Source organism: Coregonus clupeaformis, unplaced genomic scaffold (genome assembly GCF_020615455.1).
Source record: "Coregonus clupeaformis isolate EN_2021a unplaced genomic scaffold, ASM2061545v1 scaf0598, whole genome shotgun sequence".
In the NCBI taxonomy this organism is placed as follows: Eukaryota; Metazoa; Chordata; class Actinopteri; order Salmoniformes; family Salmonidae; genus Coregonus; species Coregonus clupeaformis.
The window spans coordinates 261,281-275,510 of NW_025534053.1; the positions used below are offsets into that span (position 1 = coordinate 261,281).

Consider the following 14,230-nt stretch of genomic DNA (forward strand, 5'->3'; position numbering starts at 1 on the left):
AACCCTTCCCACAGTCAGAGCAGGAGTAAGGCTTCTCTCCTGTGTGTGTTCTCTGATGAAGTCTTAGCTAGAGATGATTTAATGTTGTGAAGCACTTTACACAGTCAGAGCAGGAGTAAGGCTTTTCTCCTGTATGTATACGTTCATGTATTTTTAAGGGCTCAGTCGAGAGAAACTCTGTCCCCACAGTCAGAGCAGGAGTAAGGCTTCTCTCCTGTGTGTATCCGTTGGTGTGATTTCAAGCTTTCCTGCTGAGAGAAACCCTTCCCACAGTCAGAGCAGGAGTAAGGCTTCTCTCCTGTGTGTGTTCTCTGATGAAGTCTTAGCTTAGTTGATGTTGTGAAGCGCTTTACAGTCAGAGCAGGAGTAAGGCTTCTCTCCTGTATGTATACGTTCATGTGTTTTTAAGGGGCCCAGTTGAGAGAAACTTGTCCCACAGTCAGAGCAGGAGTAAGGCTTCTCTCCTGTGTGTGTTCTCTGATGAACTTTTAGCTTAGTTGATGTTTTGAAGCGCTTTTACACAGTCAGAGCAGGAGTAAGGCTTTCTCCTGTATGTATACATTCATGTGTTTTTAAGTGACCCAGTTGAGAGAAACTTGTCCCACAGTCAGAGCAGGAGTAAGGCTTCTCTCCTGTGTGTGTTCTCTGATGAACTTTTAGCTCAGTTGATGTTTTGAAGCGCTTTACACAGTCAGAGCAGGAGTAAGGCTTCTCTCCTGTGTGTATACATCTCATGTGTTTTTATGGCCCAGTTGAGTTGAGAAGCTTGTCCCACAGTCAGAGCAAGAGTAAGGCTTCTCTCCTGTGTGTGTTCTCTGATGAACTTTTAGCTCAGTTGATGTTTTGAAGCGCTTTACAAAGTCAGAGCAGGAGTAAGGCTTCTCTCCTGTATGTATACGTTCATGTGTTTTTAAGTGGCCCAGTTGAGAGAAACTTGCCCCACAGTCAGAGCAGGAGTAAGGCTTCTCTCCTATGTGCACTCTCTGATGAACTGTCAGAGCCTTTGATATTGTGAAATTCTTCCCACAGTCAGTACAGGAATACAGATTCTCTCCTGTGTGTACTTGTAGGTGTATTTTTAACTTTGATAGAATTGAGAAACTCGCCTCACAATGTGGGCAGTGGTGAGACCTCTTAGCTCTGTGATCTTCCTGCTGTTGCTCTCTGGATGTAGAGAATGTCTCAACATGGTCTCCTGTGTGAACAACATCAGAAGAACCAGTCAGTTGGTGTGATATACATGTCAATCAAATGTATTTTATGAAGCCCTTTTTACATCAGAAGTTGTCACAAAGTGCTTTATAGAAACCCAAGCCAAAAACCCCAAAGAGCAAGCCTTGCAGGTGTAGAAGCCATATCATCCTCCACTCACTATCACAAGGGTTCAGTAACTACACACTCATTTAATAGAACTTTAAAACATTGGCAGTTTGTCTACTTCACTTCTTTAGTCTACTATCTGATCACTCTAGATAGCCCAGTGAATAAAACAAATGCTGGCAATACTGGTGTCAAACCATGTACAATGAGGGGAAAAAGTATTTGATTCCCTGCTGATTTTGTACGTTTGCCCACTGACAAAGACATGATCAGTCTATAATTTTATGCAATTCATAATTTACAAGGACAATTATCAATGGATCCTGTAAAATTAACCAAACATTTGCTTCCTACTACAACACACTTTACAACTCTGAATCTCCTGAGAACTGAACTAGTCAGGTCTTGATTTTCCCTCTACTTCAGAAGACACTAAATTGGATCTGGAAAAGGAATTGGATGGTGTTGAAATATCTGATGCTATTTTCAATCTGAAGGGAGGTAAAGCGGAAGGTCCAGATGGGCTCCCAATAGATATTTAAGGACAAACTTCTAGGTCCACTTTTGGATATGTACAGTGCATTCGGAAAGTACTCAGACCCCTTGACTTTTTCCACAATTTGTTATGTTACAGCCATATTCTGAAATGGATTAAATAAAACAATTCCTCATCAATCTACACATAATACCTCAATGACAAAGTGAAAACAGGTTCTTAGACATTTTTGCAAATGTATTAAAAATAAAACAGCAGAAATACCTTGTTTACATAAGTATTCACACCCTTTGCTATGAGACTCGAAATTGAGCTCAGGTGGATCCTGTTTCCATTGATCATCCTTGAGATGTTTCTAAAACTTAATTGGAGTTCAACTGTGGTAAATTCAATTGATTGGAGATGATTTGGAAAGTCACACAACTGTCTATATAGGTGACCAAGAACATGATGGTCACTCTGACAGAGCTCCAGAGTTCCTCTATGGAAATGTGAGAACCATCCAGAAGGACAACCATCTCTTCAGCACTCCACCAATCAGGCCTTTATGGTAGAGTGGCCAGACGGAAGCCACTCCTCAGTAACAGGCACATGACAGCCTGCTTGGAGTTTGCCAAAAGGCACCTAAAGGATTCGAACCATGAGAAACAAGATTCTCTGGTCTGATGAAACCAAGATTGAACTTCTTGGCCTGAATGCCAAGCATCACGTCTGGAGGAAACCTGGCACCATCCTTATGGTGAAGCATGGTGGTGGAAACATTATGCTGCGGGGATGTTGTTCAGCGGCAGGGACTGAGAGCCTAGTCAGGATAGAGGGAAAGATGATTGGAGCAAAGTACAGAGAGATCCTTGATGAAAACCTCCTCCAGTGTGCTCAGGACCTCAAGACCGGGGCGAAGGTTCACCTTCCAACAGGACAACGACCCTAAGCACACAGCCAAGACAACGCAGGAGTGGCTTCGGGACAAGTCTCTGAATGTCCTTGAGTGGCCCAGCCAGAGCCGCGACTTAAACCCAATCGAACATCTCTGGAGACCTGAAAATAGCTGTGCAGCGACGCGCCCCATCCAACCTGACAGAGCTTGAGAGGATCTGCAGAGAGGAATGGGAGAAACTCCCCAAATACAGGTGTGCCAAGGTTATAGCGTCATACACATTAAGACTTTGGCTGTAATCACTGCCAAAGGTGCTTAAACAAAGTACTGAGTAAAGGGTCTGAATACTTTTGTAAATGTGATTGTTCAGTTGTTGTTTTTGCAACAACTGATAAAAACCAGTTTTTGCTTTGTCATTATGGGGTATCGTGTGTAGATTGATGATGGGAAAAAACAATTTAATCAATTTTACAATAAGGCTGTAAAGTAACAAAATGTCGAAAAAGTCAAGGGGTCTGAATACTTTCCGAATGCACTGTATATAGACAGGTGCAGGGGCGGTGTGTTCATTAGGGCGATATGGGCGACGCACTGCCAAACGGGAAAAGGAAGGGATTTTTTTTCTAATCAATTATATCACGGCAATAGTAGTTATCAGTGTTCTAATCTAGACATCTGATCTGCCACTAAATGTCCAATCAGGCTAAAGTCGTGCTTCAAATGTCCCCGCCAGTTTTGGGGCGATTTCAGTCAGGTTGAAAATCGCCCAGAAGTCTCTCATAGCCTCTAATGTAAAATCTATTTTTTTCAAATATCAGAGCTTTCAATACAATCTCTATGGGTTTCTGAGGGCTTGCACTTTTGGCAAACTCCCAGCGGGCAGTCATGTGCCTTTTCATCATAAGCATGTGCCTTTTCATCAGACCAGAGAATCTTGTTTCTCATGGTTCGAATCCAGTCATGTGCGCTTTCGTCATACGTAACATAACCATGAACGTAACTAAGAAAAGAGCGGGTAGCCTCATCAATCAATTCACTACTACTGTCAAAATGGCTAGCCTTCAGTGCAACTCGATTGTCTCTTTGAAAGAAGTTCATTTTTGTCGGCGAACAAATCAAGATAAATTGGCAACGAAACAATTAGGACCTCCCAGACCAAATTTAATAATTCAACAGGTTTCTACTAAGCAGAGTCGTGAACACTGTCTACGAGAATCGAGACGACCTCATAGAATGTTTTGAAGCCATTCGGACGGGTTCATTGGGTTCATTTGACCAGCCCACCGTGAGAGAGGCATCTGGCTACGTGAGGATGCTACATGATGAAGATTTTTTTCCTGCGGCTTTTTCACAAAATCATGCCCCACGTCGACATTCTGTACCAGAAGCTACAGAAGAAGGACATCGATGCTGTCTTTATCAAACGTGCCCTCGACAGCTTCACAAGCAGTGTAGGTAAGGTAAGATTAAACAATATCATTCGATCTTTCTCAAAGCAGAGCTTTATTTGAAAATGTATGCATGAAAGGAGACTGCATTTGTGTTTGAAATTACATTATTCTCATTATATATGGCCAGTGGTGTAATCTAGCTTATTTTATATACTATGTGTACTGTACAGTGGTGCTCATAAGTGTATGAACACATTCTAAAGTTGACTAAAAAGAGGAATAAAAAAATAAAAAAATCATCTTTTGGAAATTGATCTTAATGACTTAATTAAAAAAAGTTGGAAAATCCAACCTTTAAGGACACCAATTTTCTTTTCTTTTTATTCCTCTTTTCGTCAACTTTAGCATGTGATCATAAGCTTATGAGCACCACTGTATACTGTGCTGAACATCCAGGCTATGTGAGACACAAAGGCTAACTTAAACACTAAAGACTTTATGCATCCCTGCCCATTTTAAGTGGAACTGAAGTATTTGTACTATACATGGATACATTGCATATACCTGTGCATCACATAGACAACAATACTGTACAAAGCCAACAAACACATTGGTCTGTTTGCCTTCAGGGACTCCTCTCAACAGCAGCTGCAAGAAGCAACAGGAGCCAAAAGACCCAGAACAGCTTTGAGAGAAGAGGAGAAGCAGAGGCTGTCTGAAGAGGTCTGCAACACCATCCTGGATCACACCAAAGAAAGGTTCTCTTTCTCTGGCCACCTTGTGAGTGCTACCTTACTGCAAGCAGACATGTTTGAAAGGTACTGCCATTCATTTCCTGATGAGGCTCTGAATGCCACTGTGAATGCATACCCCCATGCTGAGCAAGGCAAAGCTCAAGACAGAACTATCTCTGATCTATGAGAATCCTGAATTCAAGGGATGCTGTGGTGCACTGGCACTGTACCAGGTTCTCATGAGCTACAACCTCCAGGAGACGTTCTCTGAGACTGTGACTCTGTTGAACATCCTCATAACTACTCCCATGACAACAGCTGAAGCTGGAGATGTTTCTCAACTTTGACACGAGTTAAGACATTCCTCTACGAAATTCAATGGGCCAGGAACGTCTGAATGCACTGGCCATGCTTTCCATGGAGAGGGAACTAGTCCTCAGCATGCCTGATTTCAATGAGAAAGTCATTGAACGCTTTTGCTGTATTGAAACAGAGAAGAGAACAGTTTCAGTACAAGTAATGTAGCCTCTCTCTCTCTTTGTCCCTCCCTGTCTGTCTCTTTAACACACACACGCCCAAATCAGTTCACAGTTGATGTTGTTTAAAATAGTTATTTTTCATTTTAAAAAAAAAAGTAAAAAAAAAAAATAATCTGTTCATGTTCATTTTTACAAATCTATACAATTGGCCAGAATATGGTTGTTCATTTTTACAAATCTATACAATTGGCCATAATATGGTTGTTCATTTTTACAAAGCCATACAGATAGCTGTGTTTACCTTTTCTAGAAATTACTTTCAAATTCTGTTTTCAGGCAAAATGTCTATCACTGTTCATTTTCACAAATCTATACAAGAGGGCAGAATATGGAAGTCTATAAAAATGTCTTATTACCAATAACTTGCATCAATGTTTTCAGTAGCCTCTATCAAAAGCTCCTGCTTGCTTGTTGTGAATTATGCTCAGGTGCACATATTTCCAATTCAACCATGAGGCAAAAAATGTGGTAAAAGCTCTTGTTGATCCTGCAATCTGAACAAATACCAAGATGCTGTATTTTCAGCTGATATTTCATTTGTTTATGGAAATGCATATTGTTTATGCAGTGTTGAGGAATGTGAAAGAACACCCTTGATTATTTTTACTGTGATAACTTATTTTGATTTTGTAAGCCAACACTTTTGAGATCAGTCAATAAATGCTTCTGGTATTGACTTATATGCTGCCCCTGTCTTCATGTTGTTGCTGGACATATATTTTTAAAAATGTGTGTAGGTCACCTAAATCATCAGAAAAATTGCCCCCCCTGAGAATTTTTTCAGGAGCCGCCACTGGACAGGTGTGTGCCTTTCCAAATCATGTCCAACAAACTTAGTTAGATAGAACCTGCTCTTACCCTGAGAAACAGATTTCCCAATCTTCTCCTCCTCTTCTTCATCTTTAATGTTGACATTCAGCTCCAGTGTTTGACTGCAGTCTTCCAGCTTCACTGATGCCATCTCTGGATCCTGCAGTAAACTGGGCTCCACTGTCACAATCAGGACCCAGTGACTGTAGGTTTGGACTCAGTGTGGAAGGAGAGAGGCAGGCTGGGTTTGTCCTCACTGTTGATGTTACCGGCCTCAGACTTACCTGAATCGGCCAGTAGTAATAAAGAGAAACGGACACAAAAGTTATTGTCTTGACAGTTCTGGCACTTTCTTTATTCTCTAAAAATATTTTAAAAATTTTCTTGTTCAATTATCTAATTCAGTGCTTGTCTTGGACTGAAATAGGTGCTTGTTATGATGAGTTTCTCGGGTGTTCAAAGAATCAAGGATGCAAGGCTATACTGAGACACTTTGTAGAAAGTTAATACAATTATTTAATGATCGGTACCGGGTTCGTGACAGCAATGACCAGAGCTTTGCCCTTGATGCTACGAACTAACTAACAAAGAAGACACTCTACCTTATATAGCCTTCATTACCCTTCTGCTGGCATACACCTGGCAAGTCTCCATGGGAACTCCCTGTCTTTGATGTTCATCACTTTTTACCCCAAGTCAGTATCCTGCCCATCACTCATGCTATTCTAAACATCTCTAATCTACCTTGACATAAGGAATGTAGACTTTATGGCCCCAAACCACTCATCTCTTAACACTTTCCCTGTCCTCACAATCCTATGACATGACATCATTACAGTGCTAATACTCATTTTGGGTGCCGGTACTGTTTATATTAAGGTGCAGGAGCTCCACAATACTTTTGAGCTAATACCTAACCTATAGTAGATAAATGCATAAATGACTCAAAAACCATTTAGTACAAGGTTACAGATTGTTTTAGACAGCACTGTGTGCTAATTTCCTGAATAACCTTGTCTTCACTGTATTACTTCAATCAACAACCAATTGTATTTCCTGTTCACACCATAGCAACATTTATTGATAAAGACAGAAACAACAGAATGTGTCTGAATATTAGTACACATGTAGAAAACTGATAATCATTACATTCATCTTCAAAACAGTAGTGCGACCGTGAAATTGTCTCTGATGCACCCGCACTGTCCTCACTGAAGTCCGTTGACGCTGACCGAGAGTAGCCGCCATTATACCAGCTTGGGAATTTTACACAAAACCAATAACATGCAAAACGAACTCAAAATCTCAAATAAATTGATTATTTATTAAACTAACATGAGAAAAGAATGTACATTCACTCAGACAAACCCAACATCTCTAGCTATGTGACTTGTAAAATAGTTTTTATCACGTTCTTTCACTCACTCGGTTTGACACAAAAATAACACATCAAACCTTTAACAAACGTGATAATACCTTAACGGATTTGTTACCTAGCATGGTATGTTCTTTCGACATTAGAAAGTTTAAACGTGCTATTACATACCTCTAGTAATAAATAGAAACGGACACAAAGGTTATCTTCTTGACTGCACAGTTCAGACGCTTTCTTTATTGTGAAGAATGGTGCCCGCCTGCCGGGAACTTCCTGTTCCCCCACTACTAACGGTCCGTGCATTCCGAGATCAGATTACAACATTTCATTAAATTACTAAAAAAAGTGTAAACTGTAGCAATTTATTTCCCTTTATAGTTTATTAGCCTAAGCATGACCTTCATCCACATAATTTCTCTAGGATTGGAACCGGTTCAGGGAAAGAACCGGAAAAAGTGTTCTATACTTTTTAGGAACAGCACAGTTATTTTAAAAGCATGTAATCCAGGTAATAACCTTATTTTCCTTTCCGGGTATTTTTCTCCAGTCCCACAAAAAACGCAACAAAGCTCACTCTAGAAACGTATTCCAGTTTCTGCCTGCCAGCTGGAATGGAAATCCTTGCCAGTGGGTGTGCGTGTGGAAACTACCTGCTCCTCTCCTCTGAAGCATAGGTTACTGTATCCTACTGACAACGTTACAAGCATGATTCAGAAATTAGGGAGATATGTTTAATTTGAGAAGAATGGATGAACTTTTTCAATGCTAGTTAAGGATACTATAGTCACCACGTTTCACATTGGATTTATTAACGACAAAAAGGTACGACCTCTTTTTAATTATAGTGCTGCACTGCACTTTACAAACAAGGTTGTTAGCTAGCTAGCTAACATTAGCTCTGTTCCAACGTTAAACCAACTCTGTAGTTCCGATAAGTTGACAGAGAAGCAGACGGCCTGACCGATAAAGGACAGAGAAGCAGACGGCCTGACCGATAAAGGACAGAGAAGCAGACGGCCTGACCGTTAAGCTGACAGAGAAGCAGACGGCCTGACCGATAAGCAGACAGAGAAGCAGACGGCCTGACCGTTAAGCTGACAGAGAAGCAGACGGCCTGACCGTTAAGCTGACAGAGAAGCAGACGGCCTGACCGATAAGCAGACAGAGAAGCAGACGGCCTGACTGATAAGCCGACAGAGAAGCAGATGGCCTGACCAATAAGCAGACAGAGAAGCCGACGGAGAAGCAGACACTCCATGTAGGAGACTTTATGTAAAACGCATAGGGCGACAGAAAGACAAGTCACACAGCATGATGTTAAAGTCGAAGCAGCCCATTCACTCAGACATAATAACCCCCTACCAATCATAAGAATACAATACAATGTTTCACACAAGTTATATGTGCCTATATGTTACAACATGTTGCTTCTCTTGTATTGTCAACATCAATTCCAAATTGTTTGGCTGTCAGCAGATACATGGTTATCAATACTACTAATATATATGAAGGGTGGATATTTTGATGGAGGTATTTCACATGGCCTTGATCCATGTCCTGCCTGGTACTCATGGCTTGTATTGTCACACTACTTGCAGCAAAACTGTTGAGTCTTTTATTATTTTGCAGATCTTCAAGCAGTGGAGATGAGGATAATGGTGGAACTGGAGATGATCCGTACAGAGTTCAGGACTGCTCTGAACCAAGTTATGGAGGCCATAGAGGATAATGGTGAAACTGGAGATGATCCGTACAGAGTTCAGGACTGCTCTGAACCAAGTTATGGAGGCCATAGAGGATAATGGTGAAACTGGAGATGATCCGTACAGAGTTCAGGACTGCTCTGAACCAAGTTATGGAGGCCATAGAGGATAATGGTGAAACTGGAGATGATCCGTACAGAGTTCAGGACTGCTCTGAACCAAGTTATGGAGGCCATAGAGGATAATGGTGGAACTGGAGATGATCCGTACAGAGTTCAGGACTGCTCTGAACCAAGTTATGGAGGCCATAGAGGATAATGGTGGAACTGGAGATGATCCGTACAGAGTTCAGGACTGCTCTGAACCAAGTTATGGAGGCCATAGAGGATAATGGTGAAACTGGAGATGATCCGTACAGAGTTCAGGACTGCTCTGAACCAAGTTATGGAGGCCATAGAGGATAATGGTGAAACTGGAGATGATCCGTACAGAGTTCAGGACTGCTCTGAACCAAGTTATGGAGGCCATAGAGGATAATGGTGGAACTGGAGATGATCCGTACAGAGTTCAGGACTGCTCTGAACCAAGTTATGGAGGCCATAGAGGATAATGGTGGAACTGGAGATGATCCAGTACAGAGTTCAGGACTGCTCTGAACCAAGTTATGGAGGCCATAGAGGATAATGGTGGAACTGGAGATGATCCGTACAGAGTTCAGGACTGCTCTGAACCAAGTTATGGAGGCCATAGAGGATAATGGTGGAACTGGAGATGATCCGTACAGAGTTCAGGACTGCTCTGAACCAAGTTATGGAGGCCATAGAGGATAATGGTGGAACTGGAGATGATCCGTACAGAGTTCAGGACTGCTCTGAACCAAGTTATGGAGGCCATAGAGGATAATGGTGGAACTGGAGATGATCCGTACAGAGTTCAGGACTGCTCTGAACCAAGTTATGGAGGCCATAGAGGATAATGGTGGAACTGGAGATGATCCGTACAGAGTTCAGGACTGCTCTGAACCAAGTTCTGGAGGCCATAGAGGATAATGGTGAAACTGGAGATGATCCGTACAGAGTTCAGGACTGCTCTGAACCAAGTTATGGAGGCCATAGAGGATAATGTGGTCCTCTGTAGCTCAATTGGTAGAGCATGGCGCTTCTAACGCCAGGGTAGTGGGTTCCATCCCTGGGACCACCCATACGTAAACATGTATGCCCACATGACTGTAAGTCGCTTTGGATAAAAGCGTCTGCTAAATGGCATATTATATTATTATAATGGTGAAACTGGAGATGATCCGTACAGAGTTCAGGACTGCTCTGAACCAAGTTATGGAGGCCATAGAGGATAATGGTGAAACTGGAGATGATCCGTACAGAGTTCAGGACTGCTCTGAACCAGGACTGCTTCAGGACTGGTCCTCTGTAGCTCAATTGGTAGAGCATGGCGCTTGTAATGCCAGGGTAGTGGGTTCGATCCCGGGACCACCCATACGTAAACATGTATGCGCACATGACTGTAAGTCACTTTGGATAAAAGCGTCTGCTAAATGGCATATTATATTATTATAATGGTGAAACTGGAGATGATCCGTACAGAGTTCAGGACTGCTCTGAACCAAGTTATGGAGGCCATAGAGGATAATGGTGAAACTGGAGATGATCCGTACAGAGTTCAGGACTGCTCTGAACCAAGTTATGGAGGCCATAGAGGATAATGGTGAAATTGGAGATGATCCGTTGTGGGGATCTATTTTCTCATAATTGGATCTGTATGTGATGAATAGCTTAGAAGGAATGCATTAATGATAAGCATAGAAGGTTTGTACTATACTCATATAAATTGTTTCACATAACCAGCTGTGATTCATGTGAGGAACGTTAGGGGGTAGGACAGATAAGACTTGTATTTCTTACAGATACGAACACTGCCTCTTTGTTGTCTGTGAACCGTCCTTGAACGTAGGTACAGTGCAATGGTGTCTTTTTCGGTGCTGACTACAGGTTGTTATGATAAAAACTTATGCCTGGCAACAGTGTGCAACAAGTGGAGCGCCAAGGTGTTGGGACCAGCCGGTGCGCCAACGGATTGGCTGAGTAAGTCTAAACCACGCTCAGTCTCTACTCTGATTGGCCAGCAGGGAGTGGGAAATATCTCTGTCAGAGTATTTGAAGAAGAACCTGTAACAATGGATTAGTTCTCTGTCTGCCCTGCGTGGTATTTCCAGTGAGCCCGTATACGAACCAACATACTTATCATACATACATTTTGCATATAATACATTTAGCTTGGAATGAATATCTCTTGATTATGTTTTCTATTATTCCAATACCAGATTTGAATTATGCAATTTCTAACAGTTGTCATGCAGGAATAGGAGAACTCGTGATGTGATGTGACATCGCTAATGAAATGGGGACGTCTCTTGCCACCAAGCCATCAATTAAACTAACGTTAGTGTCTTGTTTTCTGTCTGTGAGATTATTTTGAAATTTGTCAGCTACTGCTCTCTGCTCCAACCTCATCATCAAACTGAAAATATGCCAAATGTCAATACATTTCCTGCGTGTGACAGGTCTTTAACATGGTATATTACACACAATTCATGGAAACTTTACTCCTCTCAAAATGTTGAAATACACATAACCCCTTTCTATGTGATAGATTTAGCTAAACTGTGCTAATCTAGGAAATAATAAACCTGTCTGTTTTTTTGTCAACAGTATGTGCCAAAATCATGGAGTTGCTGGGCCAGAACAAGGTGGACCATCGTCAGAGGAAAGTTGCTATCGTCAGCCAAGACAGTTTCTACAGAGTCTTGACACCTGACCAGAAGGCCAAGGCACTCAAGGGCCATTACAACTTTGACCACCCAGGTGGGGGTGGCAGGTAGCTTAGCGGTTAAGAGCGCTGGGCCTAAAGATTGGACCGAAAGGTCGCTGGTTAGAATCCCTGAATTGCTCCTGTAAGTCGCTCTTGATAAGAGCGTCTGCTAAAATGACTAAAACGTAAATGTTAAATGTACTTCACGCAACCCAGCATAATATTCACAGGTAGTTCTAGGTACTTTTGTGTGACTCAGATTTCGAACGGACCATATACGACGCTCCTTCGCTCTGTTTGCATGCAGCCTCCTTAAGACTTGAGTATTATTCCTGAATATTTTTTTCTTATTCATGGTTTGTTTTTTTCCCTACAGGAACATTGAGGTAATCCTTGCAGCGAAAGGGGAGAAAGTGAAGAGGGTAGAAGGAGAGGCGGCCTTCGAGATTGTTGTGGACAAGTCCGGCAAGGATTCAACACAGACTGCTCACGATGCAGATGCAAAGAAACCTTCACCAGAGTCTGATGACTCAGGGAAATCATGACTAACTCTCTGTGTGTGTATGCACATACATGCATTTGTCGATGGACTGATCACAACAAGGACACCATTCTCTATGAGTGAGAAATAGCAATGACTAAATAAATGCAACACTGCTTTTGATATTTCTATCTCTATATTGTTTTCATAACATGTTGATCATTTCTTATCACACTATTTTATACCAACTGAACACTAGTGTCAGAATATTATTTGGGTTTACACCAATCCTACAACTACTACACGGATCACACTCAAACAGAAAAGGCTGATGCTTGCAATTAATTTTTATTGTAAAGTTGTATGATATAAAGCAGGAAAATGAACATCCAAAAGCCCATTTAGGGCCATGGCAAACTGCCTATAATGGACGCTCTCCCTCTTCCTCCATTGTGCCCTCCAGCAGCTCATTAAAGCAATGCTGTCAATCCACACGGAAGCAGAACATAGTGCTCCTGTAAAACAACAAACAGTCATTGAACGAATGGGATTCACAGTAATACATTTGTCTTATCATTTTAAATCATGAAGCCGAAGTTCTGGAGCCCCCATCCTCTTATCACAAGCCCAAGCACTTACCTCATCTGTTCTTCTTTCTTTTCCTCTCCCTCCCTCCCTTTCATCCTCTCCTATTGATGCTTCATCAGATAAAGTGACCTCATATGCCACAATCTGTTTCAGGAAAAAATAAACATCCGAAAGCTCACTTACATGAGGTGAATAATCACATGAGATCAGGAATTGTAGTTTTTGAGTTGAAAGACATTGCATAAATGCACTTCTGTCAACACTAATACAGTTGTCTACAGAGAACAGGCTTTGATCGTAAACACTTACCTAATGTAGTCATCCAAATGTGCTCCTCCTCCAACCCTCCCATCCTTTCCAATTGATGCATCTACAGATCTGTTTCTATGGCTGCTCTTTTCATCTACCTCAGACTGGAAGTCTGCCTCTTCGGAATGCATTAGCTAGGTTCCAGTTGGGATAGCTAATTTGCCCATATGTCCATCTCCTCTCTATTACTCTTATGAAACGGTTTCACCTCTTTTCTCTTGGTCTCTGTTTATCTTGTCTTCTTCTGCCTCTGAGTATTGCCCTCCCCATGCGTTTTCCATAACTTTCTTTTGATCCACTTAGCTCTTCTTTACTGCTAATCTCATTGACCTTTTATCCCATGGTCCGTCCTGATTCTGTCCATCAGAACTTGAATTCTATATCTCCTATTTCCCTCCTGATAAACCACTCTGGTCTCCCTTCCTCCTCTCATGTTTTCTCCTCTTCACCCTCGTGCCTGGCTCTGTATTATCCCCCCCCCCCCCCCCCACCCCCTTTGCTCCTTTTCCAGTTTTTTTGTTTGTTTTTTGCCTTAAATATAAAAATGTTTGTTTATTTACATCTATTAACATACCTAAGAGCATTGACAACATTTCTTTCTTCCTTTGTCTGCTCGCTTTTCTTTCGTCATCTACTCAAAAGTTGTCAACGCCTCGTCCGCCTCATTCTTCTGCTTCTTCCTTGTTCTCCTCTTGGCAGACTGTGCGTGAGCGGTCTCTGGACACTGCTCCCTCTCTTCCGTCACACAGATGTAAACGCTGTGACCTGGTATGGCACCACC

General features: G+C 41.9%; 1 long non-coding RNA gene across 1 annotated transcript; it reads right to left on the bottom strand.

Moving 5' to 3' along the window:
• Positions 1-12,940: 12,940 nt before the first annotated feature.
• On the bottom strand, positions 12,941-13,711 carry LOC123485176. The gene is made up of 3 exons (XR_006658912.1): positions 13,450-13,711; positions 13,192-13,284; positions 12,941-13,067 (listed from the first exon to the last, which is right to left on the bottom strand). It is a non-coding gene; the product is annotated as an uncharacterized LOC123485176 (long non-coding RNA).
• Positions 13,712-14,230: the final 519 nt, after the last annotated feature.